Source organism: Struthio camelus, chromosome 3 (genome assembly GCF_040807025.1).
Source record: "Struthio camelus isolate bStrCam1 chromosome 3, bStrCam1.hap1, whole genome shotgun sequence".
NCBI classification, from domain to species: domain Eukaryota; kingdom Metazoa; phylum Chordata; class Aves; order Struthioniformes; family Struthionidae; genus Struthio; species Struthio camelus.
The window spans coordinates 105,053,926-105,067,699 of NC_090944.1; positions in this window are offsets into that span (position 1 = coordinate 105,053,926).

Consider the following 13,774-nt stretch of genomic DNA (forward strand, 5'->3'; position numbering starts at 1 on the left):
TGTTGTGAAGCAGCTGGCAGCTGGCAGTGCCGTCAGGCCAGGAACGGGTGCTGACATGGTGATGCCAGGATGCTCGATCCGTCTGCCTGGGGGTTCCCTTGCTGGTCAAGAAAAGCTCACCCTCATCCGCCCTGTTTCCCCTGCCCTGGTTCCCCCAACCACAGAAGTAGGCCTGACTCTTGTGGTATAGTCAAACCAATGGCTTTGGTCATCTGAGGTGAGTTGCCCCAGTCATGAGTTGCATACCTTCTTATTCCTTTTCCCATTTCTTGACCCCCTTTTTCCCCCGCTCTTCCTTTGTTCCAGTCTCCTCACAAATAAACAACTCATCCCTAATTACTTTTTCCCTACTGGTCCATGTTTTGTTACATCCATACCCAAATTTAATATTTCTGATACTGTCACCCAGGTCATTTTGGCCCTACGTGGTATTACGGATATGGCTCCCTAGGTGCTGTTGGCCTCTCAGGACTACACTCCCTGAGAGGTCCCCAGCTCTCCCCTCCATTGCTCTGTGGAGTCTCTCCAGTTCTCAAGCAACTCCCTCCTTAACCACATGCAAAACACAGCCACCCCTTGTGGCGTTTTCTCTGACTTTCATCCCTTCTCACCAGGTTATCTGTCATGACCAGCAACTCCTCTTCTCAGCTGCAGTGGTTCCCATAGGTCACTGCCCCAGCCCTGGCAGCCTGAAGCTTTTGCTCTGCTCAAACAGCTGCTTGTGCACCCATACACCTCGGCGCTTCCATTCCAGCATTTTGGGCAAAAAGTAAAACAACAGGGAGGAAGGAGGCTGCTGCAAGGCCCAGTGCACAGTCCAGACTGTGCGGTGGGGCAGGGGAGACGGTTTCTGGCTGCCATGAGCCTCACAGATGGGTCTCAGCCTGCCTGCACCATTGCATGGGGAATGCTACCATGTCATGGGATGAGGTGTGCAGTTTCGCTTTGCTTTCCTGCAATTCACCGGAGCCAGAAGACAGACTGTTGGTGAGAGAGCAAAGGGTATTTCTGAAATGCATTTTAGTTTCTTCTGCTTTTTGCTGAGTGGAGAAATAGGTACGATTTTTACCTCAGCTTTGCATCTCTGAGGTATTTCCTAGCATATTACTGCCATTTGCCTGAACTCAATATGGGACCTCATGGGGCACAAAACATATGTGGTCAGCTTGGTATTCAGGTAGCAACAAAGCCATTTTCCCAAAACAGATACGGGAAACCCTCCTTGTACTTCAGGCTGCTCCTCCTTGCAATGATCATCTGTGAACATGAGAGTGCTTGGCCTGGCCAAAGTCTCTTTTTCAAGTGCGCTGCAGAGAGGACAGGCTATTCCCAGGGATGTTGGTGAGAGTAGGGAATGGGAAAAGCTGTACTCTACAGCTCTCTCCTCTCTGTGGTGCACTCACCAAAGCTCCCGACCTAACCAAGACTGTGACTGCACAGTATGCAGGCAGGAGACCTTCACAGAGAAAACAGCTGCTTCAGAGAATATAGAGAGCTTTCATTGAGATAGTGCACAACCAGAGTCACATTGTGCAGCTACTGCAACTGTATCACTGGAAAGAAACCATCCTTCAGACTAGAAGTAATCTGCAGCTCTGTCCCCATGTTTCTGTCCCTTTCTACACAAGAGCAAGGTGCAGCTGCTTTAGTCCTAGCTGAATCCACTAGGAATGAAGTTCGTTCTTACAGGCCAAGGTAAACCAGTGCAGTTCCTGAGAAGGAAAGTTAGCAAGCTCAAAGCTCAGCAACACATTTTAGATATGATGGTTTCTGACTTCCTCAAATTCTACTTCTCTGAATCCTTCCTTCTTCTATCCTTTGGCCAACAAAAAGCACTTTTCTTCCTTTGTATGCCTTCCCTTCACTGTTGTTGCTATGCTGAACTGCTAAAGAAACAAAACAGTGTTAGATTTGAGATCTTCACAAGGTTAAAGAAGACACCTTTCACTTTAACAAATGACAGTATCCATCTGTTTAGCATCCCTCTCATGTGTCTGTAACAGATAGAGGCAGAATTGATTATCTTTACTTCAGAGGTACTAATTAAAGGCCTCTTCTGATGTAATAGTACCACTAAAATTTCCACTTGGGTCATCTGTGTTTTTCTGTGGATCCTATCTTTTTTTCAGGACAGAGAAGCTAACATTTAAGGGAACAAATATTTTAAGGGAGACCAGAGAGAAAAGAAATAAAAGGAGCTCATGAATTAAAACAATCAGCACACAGAAAATGAAATTCTAAGATCTAGAATAATTCCGAAGATTGGAAGAGATTTCAGGGGTCCATCTAGTCCAAACACAAGCTCACAGGAAGGCCACCTTCAAAAATAAATCAGGTTGCTCAGGGCCTTGTGAAGAAGAGTTTTGAAAACCTCCAAGGATGGACATCCCACTGCCTCTCTGGACACTTGTTCCAGTGCTTGGCCACTCAATCTGCAGGCAAATGTAACAGCCTGAAAAAAGGCTTTATGACTGGTATCTGTCTTGAGCTATCCTTTCATGGGAAAACTTGCAAAGCAGAGCTGGATGTGGTCAGCATGTGCTTGGGGGTCAGCACCCACACAGGAAGGAAGACCCTTCAGCACACAAGCAGAGCCGGTGACCTGGCATTGCAGGCTTTTGTTCAGCCACAAAACCCTTCAGGGACGCTAGCTCCTAAGGAAATGTAAGTCAGTGCATAGAGCCATTTGGTGAGCAGTGCTGGGACAAAAAGCGCTGTAACATGACTGCTGGTGGAAGATCCACAGCTATGAGACTATGTACTTCCCAGAGCATCCCTCCTCAGGGTAATGGCCATACCGTACCTCAAAAACAAGAGGATTTAGGGACTCCTTTGTCACTTACGACCCCGATGCTGACAAAGTTTCTATTAACCTTACAGTGTCACACACACGCTCTTTGCTAGAAAACCCAGCCGAAGCAGATTCTCTGTCATCTCCCCATCATCTTGGTAGGGCCTTACTGAATGGTCCAGCTCTACAATACAGCAAAGGTGGCAGTCAGCTCTGGTACGGAGACAGAAATGAACAGCCCAGGTCAGAGAACAATAGATCACGTTAAGCCATCTTCACTGCTAAAGTTGGCATCACTGCTAAAGTTGGCTCAGCCTAATTGCTGAGCCTCTGCTGGAAGAGATCTCATGGAATGGTGCTTATTGAGCAGTTAGACACAGGAGGGATTAAACCCTTCAAGATACTCCTCTTTATGGAAGGCAGGTAACCAACTTGTCTGAGCGTAGCCAACAGAGGTCACAGGTTCCCTGTAGCTCTCAGGGTTAGCCCCTCACTTCATAAACCTTGTGGCACTTTTCCTGGTTCTTGTGACTGTGGTGGTCCCTTGGAAGACACTGCCCCCGCAACTCACATTTCCCATTGTAGGAAAGGAGAAAGGGCACAGATTGCAGCAAACCTTTGAATGCATGCAGAAAGCTGAGATTTTTCAAAAAAGTTGCATTATATCTGAAGTTTGTTAAACTAATAACGCTTGACATAACAAAAAGCTTCCTGCTTCTCCAATGAATTCAAATTTTAGCTGTTGGCTCAGGCTATTACTATATCAGACTGGTTGGGTTGTCATCATTCTAGGTGATGGTTGTTATTAAAAATGTATTTAGAATTATTTAAAAAATTAGTGTGATTCATTGCTTTGAGCAAACTGAAACAATGAGTTGAGCCACACAGAGTGATTGGACAAAACAGCTCCCTGGCACACAATGGAGTTTTTCTTTATCCAAGTAATTCTAGCACTAACCAAGCCAAAGATTTGAATATTTAGCAGTAAAGTTCACAGTCTTTTAAATTCAAATTTTCTGGGTCACTTGCTCATTAGCCACCAAAGTGCTCAGCTCAGAAGTGCAATATAAATAAATAAAGGTAATGGAAGTAAGTAATTCAATTTCAATTCAAGAAAAACGAACCTGAAAGAAGAGAGTTTTTCTTGTTAAAGTCATTCAGCTTTCCAGGACTCCAGTCTTCTGAACGTGCTTTAACAACTGCTGTTACAGAAACAAGTAGTTTAGCAAGAGACACTGGGATGTGGGAAAGGTTGAGGACCAGGCAGGGAACAATTTGGGGGAATTACAGCCATTCCAGCACTAGGACTGAAAGAAAGCAACAATTTCAGACCCTCCCTCACCACAGTTCCAGTTACCAGAAGTCTGTCTGTAAGGCACAACGTAGTAGATACTCCTAGTTTTGTCTTTGGTACATCTCAGACCATTAAGCATCAGTGTTATTACCCTTGGGGAGCACTTAATGTCTCCATCTATTTTAATTTCATCTAATTTTGCACCGGTTCTTTAGAAATACAATTGCACGTATTGCTTCGTTTCAGTCAATACCACCTAGACATTTTGAAGTCAGTACACAAACTCCTGAAAGATAACAATGCATTGAAATGAAAAGAAAAAATGTTGCTGCTTCGTATGCTTGAATAGGAAAGAATTGAAAGGGCCACCACCACCATCAGACAAGCTCACCATTTAATTTTGTATTTTAAGAGTCTGATTATATTTTGTTGTTAAACTCTTGCAGTTCAATTCAGTACAGTTTTTTTTCCCAGCATAAGGAGCATTTCAAAGTTGCTAGTGCAATTGTTTCTATTCAGATGGTGCTCTTTAATCAACATAAGATCTAGCGTTACAGACAGCGCATACGTAGAACTCAGAAAGCCTAGCCAAATCAGAGCTCATGAACCTTCACAAGCTCTAAAAATCAAGTCTACTTGTGACAAATAATAGAAATCATAAAGCCTTCCTAATTAGTGCATTCACTTTTGGTGCCATCTAAAGACTGAAGCACGTAAGTCTCCTTGTTTAAAATTAATTCTGTGAGATAGAGAGAAATCACAGTAGTGCACATAGCACAACCAGGGAAAGTGAGAGAGGAGTAACCTAAGTTGAATGACAAAACAACCACAGGACTAATGGTAATGGCTAATGATAAGAGGTTGAAAGAACTAAATTGTCCAGAGTGCCTGAGCATGTGCGTGGATGTGTATGAGTGCACACAGGGCTAGAATCAGAAGGGAGAAGAGGTAAGTCTAAGTACAGTTGAGTAAATTATTTAAAACAAATAACTCCTTGAGGGAAGTTTATCTGTCTGTCTATTTACTCTTTAAAAATTGTGTACTCTCTGATTTGAGATTTTTCTGAAATTGACTCATCATTTGAAATTGCAGCAGGAAACCTTTTGATAACTCAAATGACCTATATAGTTAATTCACAAGGTGTTTGTTGCAAAAATTCTGTATCTGAAATTTCACTGGTTTTTGTTTAGATTTATAGATGACTTAATTTGCTTGTCTGCCCCTAATTAATGTCTCTCATTAACTGCTAGTACTGGGCTTGAAAAGCAAATTCTGTTACAAATTCAAAATTCACTTTCTGAGAAAAAACACATACCAGCTAAAAGTCCTGATAAAATGTATGCAAGTAAAATTCTTCCTTTCCACAAAATTCCTATCTGCACATGCACTCCTTGGAAGTCCATTTTCTAGCTCCCCTTGGGAGAACAAGAGTGGAACAGTGACAACAGAGACCTACAATGAAGGAAGGCTCACAAACGTCACAACAAAAGACTAGAGAAATCAGAATGAAAAACACACTTGAAAAGAGAGCATCAGTTTGAGCTCATAGTGAGTGACACCTCTTAAAATGGGAGACATTTCAGACATATGTTTGGATATCCTGAAGAGACAACCTGAGCAAAGACAATCACAGTAAATTCATTTCAAATTACAAATACTGATGGCAAACTGATGAAAAGAATGATGGTAATGATTAGAGGTATTTTGAGTTTACGTGATAAATCTCTCTTGTACAAGAGAAGGATGGCCAGACCCCATCTCACTAGTGCAGTAAATCTCTAAATGTCACAATATTTCGAACAATAATACAAATACAGTAGTAAGTGGCCACAGGTCTGCGGAAGCTGAATTTTGTGAAGTGACATCTAAGAAGGACAAGATAACTGCATACACATATTTGAAGATAGCATATGGCACAGATGAAAAGGAACAGTATAAATGGTGCCTAAATGTAGTAATATATCTGTACTGTGCTAAGGCAAATAAGGCAGTGAATCCAGCTGTAACACAGTTAGGACTCATCCACGTTACACATGCCAGCTACATTAGAAGGGAGTTCCCTGACTCAGCTGCTTAGATGGGCTGTAAGAACAAAGTACTGAAGTCCCGCAGAGGATATGTAAGTGAGATATCAGGAAAAAAGAGTTGGTAATAATGAGATCTGCCAAGCCAGGGGGTATAATTCCAAGAGAAGAGATGGGAACCACATTTTTTGAGCTACAGACATTCAGTTTGATAGCTACTCTGCACAGAGGTAGCTGAGGGATGCTGAGCTGGTCTTTTCCATATGTAGTTATGATTTTGTTTCTAGCAGCTGATGTGACTGAAAAGGAGACTTTTGTTTTCCCCTAGGTGAAACTATATACCACTTTGAGTTCCCTTTCTACGGTGCCATTACTGACTCCCACTGAAGGGGGTGGGGGGTGGGGGGGAGACATTCCCTGCTCCTATCGGTGCTCCTTCCTCAGACAACCCCTCCTGTGCTGGGCACCTTGTTTTGGTGCCTATTGCTCCCTTGTCAATGATAATCCCACATCCACCACTACTACTGTGGCTGGACAGGTTATGGCACTAGCCTGGACTCTCAGCTTGAGAGTAAACTCATGGAGGCATCAATGACAACACATGAAAATTCAAATTAATTGAGATTTCTCTCCTCATTTGAAAACAACTCAGGGAAAACATAAATCTTGGCACATTTGAAGGACAGCTTAATACTACACTCCTAAATGAGACATGACTGAGTCTTAATCCCACTGAGTGAAACTTGACTAGTTCCTATTAAAAGTTTATTATTAGCTCTGATAGCTTCCCCCATTCCAAATCCTTTGTGCACCATTTACACAAGACTTTTAAGCAGCAAAGCAAAATCCATTTGGAGAGACATTTTATCATTTTAATAACATTTTCACACACGTCAGTTAAGTCAGTTATTGTCACAAACCCAGCCTCCTTTTTCTGCAGTGATCAAAATCAAATGCCAGTTGATCTCCAGAGAGGCTACAGACTGAGCCAAGCACAGCAGCTTCTGAGGCAGATAGTGAATGAATCCCATCACCATTTACTTGAGGGGTTTTGTGGTAATTTGATGTTGCACTTTTACAGAAAACACAGGATCCTAGCAATTGATTGATTGATTGATCCTCAACAATTTGAGCTGGGGGACTTTCTCTGTGCCTGGAGACCTGTCCTCAAACAGCCTCACTCCAGCCTCCCCATTTCTCAGTGCCAAGTTAGAGCTGGTTCCTTCCTCCCCACTTGACCAGGTGAAGAAGCGGCCCTAGAGTTAACGCACTGAGCTTACAGCCGCAGATTGGGAGCTCTTTCAGATCAGGAGCCTCAGAAATAGAGGTGAAACTCAGGCTTTGCTATTGTGTGGACAAGCTCAGTTAGAAAGCGGCTGTTTTTCAAGAAGTAGCACAATATAACTACTTTGTTAACAGAGATTTCTGCTTGCTGTGAAAAGAACTGAGGGCAAGAGAATTTACTTTGCTTTCCCATTGAAAATGGCAGCAGGAAGCACCTTTGTCACCAGCACCGAGGAAATGAGTGAGAGGAACCCCAGATAAGCTTCATTAAAAGTTTCCACTTCTCCGAGACCCAAGTGGGGGGTTTGGTATCACTTTCCTGATAACGGTAACTGTAATACTCTGCATGTGCGGCTGGCTCAGTATAGCATGAGGCAAGGAAAGAAGTCTGAGGGCAAAGCAGAGACAAGCTCAGGAGAGGAGACGCCCTTGCTTTTCTAGGAGGATCTAACTATGACAGAGGACCTTCCTCTCCCTGAGAACCCAGCCAGTCTAGGCACGGAAGCAGCCCTCTGCAGGCCCGTTTGTCTGCTGTGAGGAGCTGAAAGGAAAACTAGAGACACGCTAATAGTCCTGACCAGTGCTGCCCAGGGTAACTACAGCCAGCTGTGTCTTTTGCCTTAGTAAAAGCAGGATCACATTCATTTTCTTAAGGATAATAAACCACAACACGAAACAATCGAAGAACCTGTGCCAGCAAGAACTCCAGATTTGTACTGGCAGATGGTATATACACGTCCCTCTCAGGACACCAGAGGGAGATAACTTTGCTTGCAGAAATAGGAAATATACGTTCTAGGGGGTTTCCACAACAATGATCTCCTCCTGTTCCCCTCAGAGTATCTCTCTTCTTACTAACCTGAGCCCCAGCTCCTACACGACAACAATACAGCGTGCTCTTTGGCACTTGCTTTGAAGGTAATTCTTAAAGGAGGGCTCACTGCTGTCTACACTGCTGTCACCCAGAACATTTTGTAGGACTAGAAACCAGTTAGAAAAAAAGAACATTTAGAACCACTGGATAACAAAGACCTTTCATTTCATTTAAGGCACAAAATGCAACTATTGGGTTGGATCAGTTGTAACAGGTATTTTAATTGTAACTACATATAGAACTATTTGCTTTTCCACTCTGCATTGTAGTTACAGATGATCACAGGACACATGAAAATTATTGAAGAAACAGATTGGTAAGGTTATAATTCTTACGTGGGCCCAGCCTTTGAAAATCTTAATTTTATTTGCGGGTTGAAAGCGAGTGAGGCCCCAGGAAGTAGCTTTTTACCCCTAGTAGCTTTCTGAATTTATGCCAGCTTTGCAGTGTGAGGATTATGCTCTGTTTTAGTGATCCTGTTTGCACACAAGAGGCGGAAGACCTGAGGAAATGTGCTACCCTGCTTCGGCATTTGCTACTGTAACATTCTCTGATTGGGACTATTGCAGCATCAGAGCTAGCCTTGCTTTGCACCTTGCACAGGCATTCCTGCCTGAACGAAGAACATACAAAATGCTGCTCTTTGGACTTGGCGGTGTGTTGTAAGCGTTTAGCACAAGCATACATTTCAGGGTTAAGAGCAAGGCAACAAAGAATCCAATCCCATTCACTTAAAAAAAAAATTTTTTTTAAGCATATTTTGCACTTACTTAATGACAAAATTTGCCAGGTCTGAAGAGTTCTTTTTTTTCCATGTTCCTACCAGTCCCTCTTTTAAAATGGGAAGAATGGTAGCTGAGGGCAACTTATAGCTTATAGGGTCAATCTCAGCATTAGTATTTGAATAAAGAGATGAAAGAAGTCTAAAGGGAATGAAAATCCTCAGACACAGAACTATGGTCCTTTTGGGAATTGTTTCCATGGGGCCACTTAGCAACAGGCCACCATCCAAACACAGCACCCCTGAGAGCAAGAGAAAAACTTTGTTCTTTGTATTTTGCCCTCTCTGTTGAAAATACTGTTTGCTGCTTATTCCCTGGGGAGTTAGTGTCTCATCAGGAGGAAATAAAGCTGGCCACTCTGAAAGTGATTGTGTCTCATGTGCTGCAAAGGCATACATTTCAATTATCCTCAGAAGAAAATTGTCTCATTCTATATTCAGAATCAAATGTACTGAAATTATAAGCAGCAGTTCAACATGACACACTAGATCTGACCTTAATAAGACAGCCTTGTGGCCTTAATGTTTATGGGACTGGATCTGCCCATTTGTAGGCCTGGGGATTATTTCTACAGTTTATCTCCAGTAAAGATAAGTTATGTGCTTGTTGCCTCATGTCCATGTGCTCAGCGTGACCCTGGGGGCTAAAGCAATAACTCATTTAGTTCTGCCCTGTCTGAGTGTTGACTTGGCCAATGTCCCTAGCATAGGAACAAAGAAAGAAATGTTTACTTAGAGAGAGGAATAGACATAGCTGTGGAATTATTTTTAACCTTTAGTTGTTTGATATTGAATTTGAGCAATTCTAGAAGAAACTGTGGCTCCCCTGACACCATGAGGTTGCCTACAGTGTTGATGCCTCAAATGCAGTTAGGGCATGCCTCTTTCAATAAAGGTATTTGGCTACCAAATTCTATCACACACACAAATTTGCCAACAGCCCTCACTTCTGACCTTCAGGTCGCACTGGTATTCCAGTGCCACCTCCATATACCTGTGCCAATGCCACTCAGTCATGACCTACACCCCATACTCTTCCAGCACTGAGCACCCCATGTGATCCAGACAACACATTTTTCTGATGGGATAAGTATATGACAAAATCATTATACAAGTTGGGACCATTTGTCTTTGCTCAGAGAAGTCCCTGCACTTGGAATATAGGATGTGGGATGCGAGTGCAAGGAGCAACAGCCCCTCTCTAGGACATATCCTTGGGAGCCTGCAGGTATGGTTTTTAGTCCCTTTCTTCCTTGGGGATCAGTTCATCAAAAGCACGCGAGAGATGAAAATCAATATCCCGCCTTTCCACTGAGTAACAGCAGCAGCCAGAGAGAAATGTGTGGATATAGCTGAGATCTAACAAACTACGGTGAAATTCTGCCCCAGAGAGATGCAAACGTGATAGTTTGGATGAGAGTTTGCCCCCCTCCCCTGGCAGAGGAGCTATTAAGGTTTCTGCAACTGCCTGCCCAAAGGCAGGGTATTCCAGTGCTTTCTTTTGGAACTTGTACAAGTATCATTTAGACCTGTCTGGCTTTCTAGACAACCTCAGATTTCTTTCTAAACAAAGGCAATGAGACGTGCCTTAAACCCCTGCATTCCTTAGCTATAAAAGAAGCACTCTAGGACTTCCCGTACAGGGATGCTGGAATGACAACACTGCGAATGTTTGGAAGGTGTTCAGATGTTGTGGGTGTAGATGTTGTACACTTGCAGGACGTGCACAAAGAACTGACTTGTGTCTTTACTGGGAAACAGCATGCCTAGGGGTTAGACCAGGAGACTGAGAGAAAGGATATCTGTGTTTTCTTCCCAAGCCTGCCCTTGATCTTTTGGATGACCCTGGAAAAAGCACTTTCCTTCTCAGTACCTCCATTTCCCCAGCCATAGTGCAGGACCAACAATACTGACCTTATATCTCAGGAGAGGAGGAAAGCTGAATTCACTCAAGTACAGAATGCATTCTGATTTTCATCGCAGAGAATGGCTAAGAATTAATAATATCATTGTCCTGGTGCAAGCCCAATGCAGCTGTTTCTGAGTCTTTCATGTTCCAAAGCAAGGAAAGCAAAAAAATTTTTGCCTTAGCTAGCCTTGAGCAAACCCTGCCTGCACTGTCTGGCACATGTCCTGGAAAGCGATGACATGGCAACATTGTAGCCCATGCATCAAGGACAACAGCACCACAGGCCGCTGCAGCAGTGCCATGCCCCAGCACCTGTTGCGCAGAGCCCCATCACCATTCAATCAATCAGCTGTGCAAAATGAACAGTAAGCAAAAACAAAGGCTGTAAGAGAAGCCAAAACCTGCATTGTACCTTTGTCCTCCAGAGCCTCCTTGGCTCACTCGGCAGAAGTCGTCACTCAGTGCCTATTAGCCGCCTCGGAAAGCCTGGCTAGATAGCAGATACCTCATGGCAGTTTGCCCCTCAGCATTGCGGATCAGGAACTCACGTGCCCTCTCGTGTAGAAACCCTCTGGCAGGAATTTTCCAAGCTTCAGTGTATCCTTTGTCTCTGAGGAAGATCCATAATCTGCGGTCAGAAAGGGTCTCCTACGTGGCAGGGACTGGTCAGCGCCCTGCTGCTTCTCGGTGACTGGGTTTTTGCTTCATGTGCTATTTTGCATGGCCTCAGCATTTATGGTCTGTAGCCTTCCATACACCCTGCTCTTTGCAGTGCCACCACGGAAATGTCTGTATAAATGTGAATTTCAATAGCCATCATATTCCAGGCAGCAGCAATCTGTGTTCAGTACCTCAGAGCCTGTTAATCTGTAGTAGTCATAAGGCTACTTATCTCCTGCTCTTTTCAAATAGCTCAGCAGTGGATACAAAGGGAAATGCAGGAGCTATTCTTCGCTGGAGTCTGAGAAGTTTTTTTTCTCTTCTTCTTTTTTTTCCTTTTTGCTGCACCGTTGCTACTTTACCAAATGTCACATTCAAAACCGACAGCAAAGTTTGCAAGAGAGATAAGAGATGACTATCTCCCAAGTTTCTGCTAGTGTAAGACTCTTGGCCTAGGAAAAGAGCTAGTTACAATGTGACGAACCAATGGCCTAGAGTGCTTCGCTGTCTCTTAGCTAATTAATGCACTATGATCTGAAAGCTTTGAAATATTTAGTTCAGACCATCCTTGGGCTCATTTTTAACTCTCCTATCTATTTGCTGATGAATCCTTAGCTCCAGCCTACAGGTGCTGAGTTACAAAAGGATATCTGGAGAGGGGCCTTGTACGCCACAGACATAGGTGTTGTTATAAGACAGAGAGCATTGCTATTAGACAGGGAGCTGAGGGATAGAAAGCTGCTGTTCCAGCGGGACTTCTAGTGAGGATGATGACAGCTAAAAATGTGCAAGGGAAATAAATTATGAAAGAAAATTATCATCTGGATAGGATTTAGGCTGCTGCCTCTAAGGCTTTTATGGTGGAAAATCTGGGGAGCTGATTCATTTAACCTCTACCACCCCTGAGATCCAAAATTGAAGCCATTTCAGCGGCCAAAATCAGGATAACAGCTCTCCTTTAGAGTCAGCCATCGTCACTTTTTATCCCCCATGTGGAAAGCTGCTAAGCAACAGAACACGCTACTCAGCTCCAAGAGATCTCGCCGCATGGCCAAATGTTTCTGGGCCAAAATAAGGCCACAAGAAGAGCACCAATGCCCAAGTTCCACGATTAGTTAGAGAGATAATTTGGACACTCTGTATTTAACTAGGGATTAGAACAAAATTCCCTGCCTGTAGGATGAAGTGTTCCAGTAAGAAGACCTGTCCCAGATGCTAACTAGGGACTTCCAGCTGTGCGGCAGAGTATACAAAGAAAACAAAGTGAGGTGCTGCAGTTAAACATCCAAGCACTCTTGAGCGCAGAAGCAGAGCTAAGTACTGCGAATAGAGAGCAACTTCACCAACTAAGGCAGGACACAGAGTATTCCAGAGGCAGGGAAATGAGGATGATGCTTCAGATACTTAGCAAAGAGCCCAAAAATCTGGGGGTGCTCTGGTTCTTCTGGTGAACTGGCAACAACCCAACTGTACCTTTTACATATAGCAACTAAAATACTTTTCAGCTCCAGTGATTCCATTTTTTAAATAATTTAATAAGAAAGAGACCCTCAATCAAAAGACAGAAGGACAAGAATGAAATCCTCGATGTTTATGTGCATTACTCACTCTTTGTTCTGCTCTGTTGGCTTATTTATTACAAGGCGTTAATGAAAACAACTGGTTCACTGACCACAATGGAAAAAGAGACTGGGGCACATGCCAAGATCTCCAACACAAACGTAGACCTTTGCAACTTTTTGCTCGGACCTGCAGGAACACATGGCAGCTCATCTACGAACTTCTGTTCCTCCATCTTGGAAATAAACTATTAGTTCTTCCTTCACCCACATGTTTTTTCTAATTGTCATGAAGGAAAATGGATCCCATCATCACCAGCTGAAGAGATCAACCACCTATACAGCTGTGACTGGAAATCTCCTGGATCTAGTTGCTCGGAAGAGCTGATTTGCTGAGGCAGAGGAAAAGAAGGGGGCAAGGGTACTCAGTTTATAGTGCAACTTATTTTTGCATAAACATAACATAAACATATACCTTTAGACAAATATATTCATAGAGCTTCACTCACCTTTATTTTGCTAAAACTGTCCTTCACTGCTACCACTTCTGCAGCTCAACCAGTGGTGGCAAGTGGCAGGGCTAGAACAGACAGAGCAG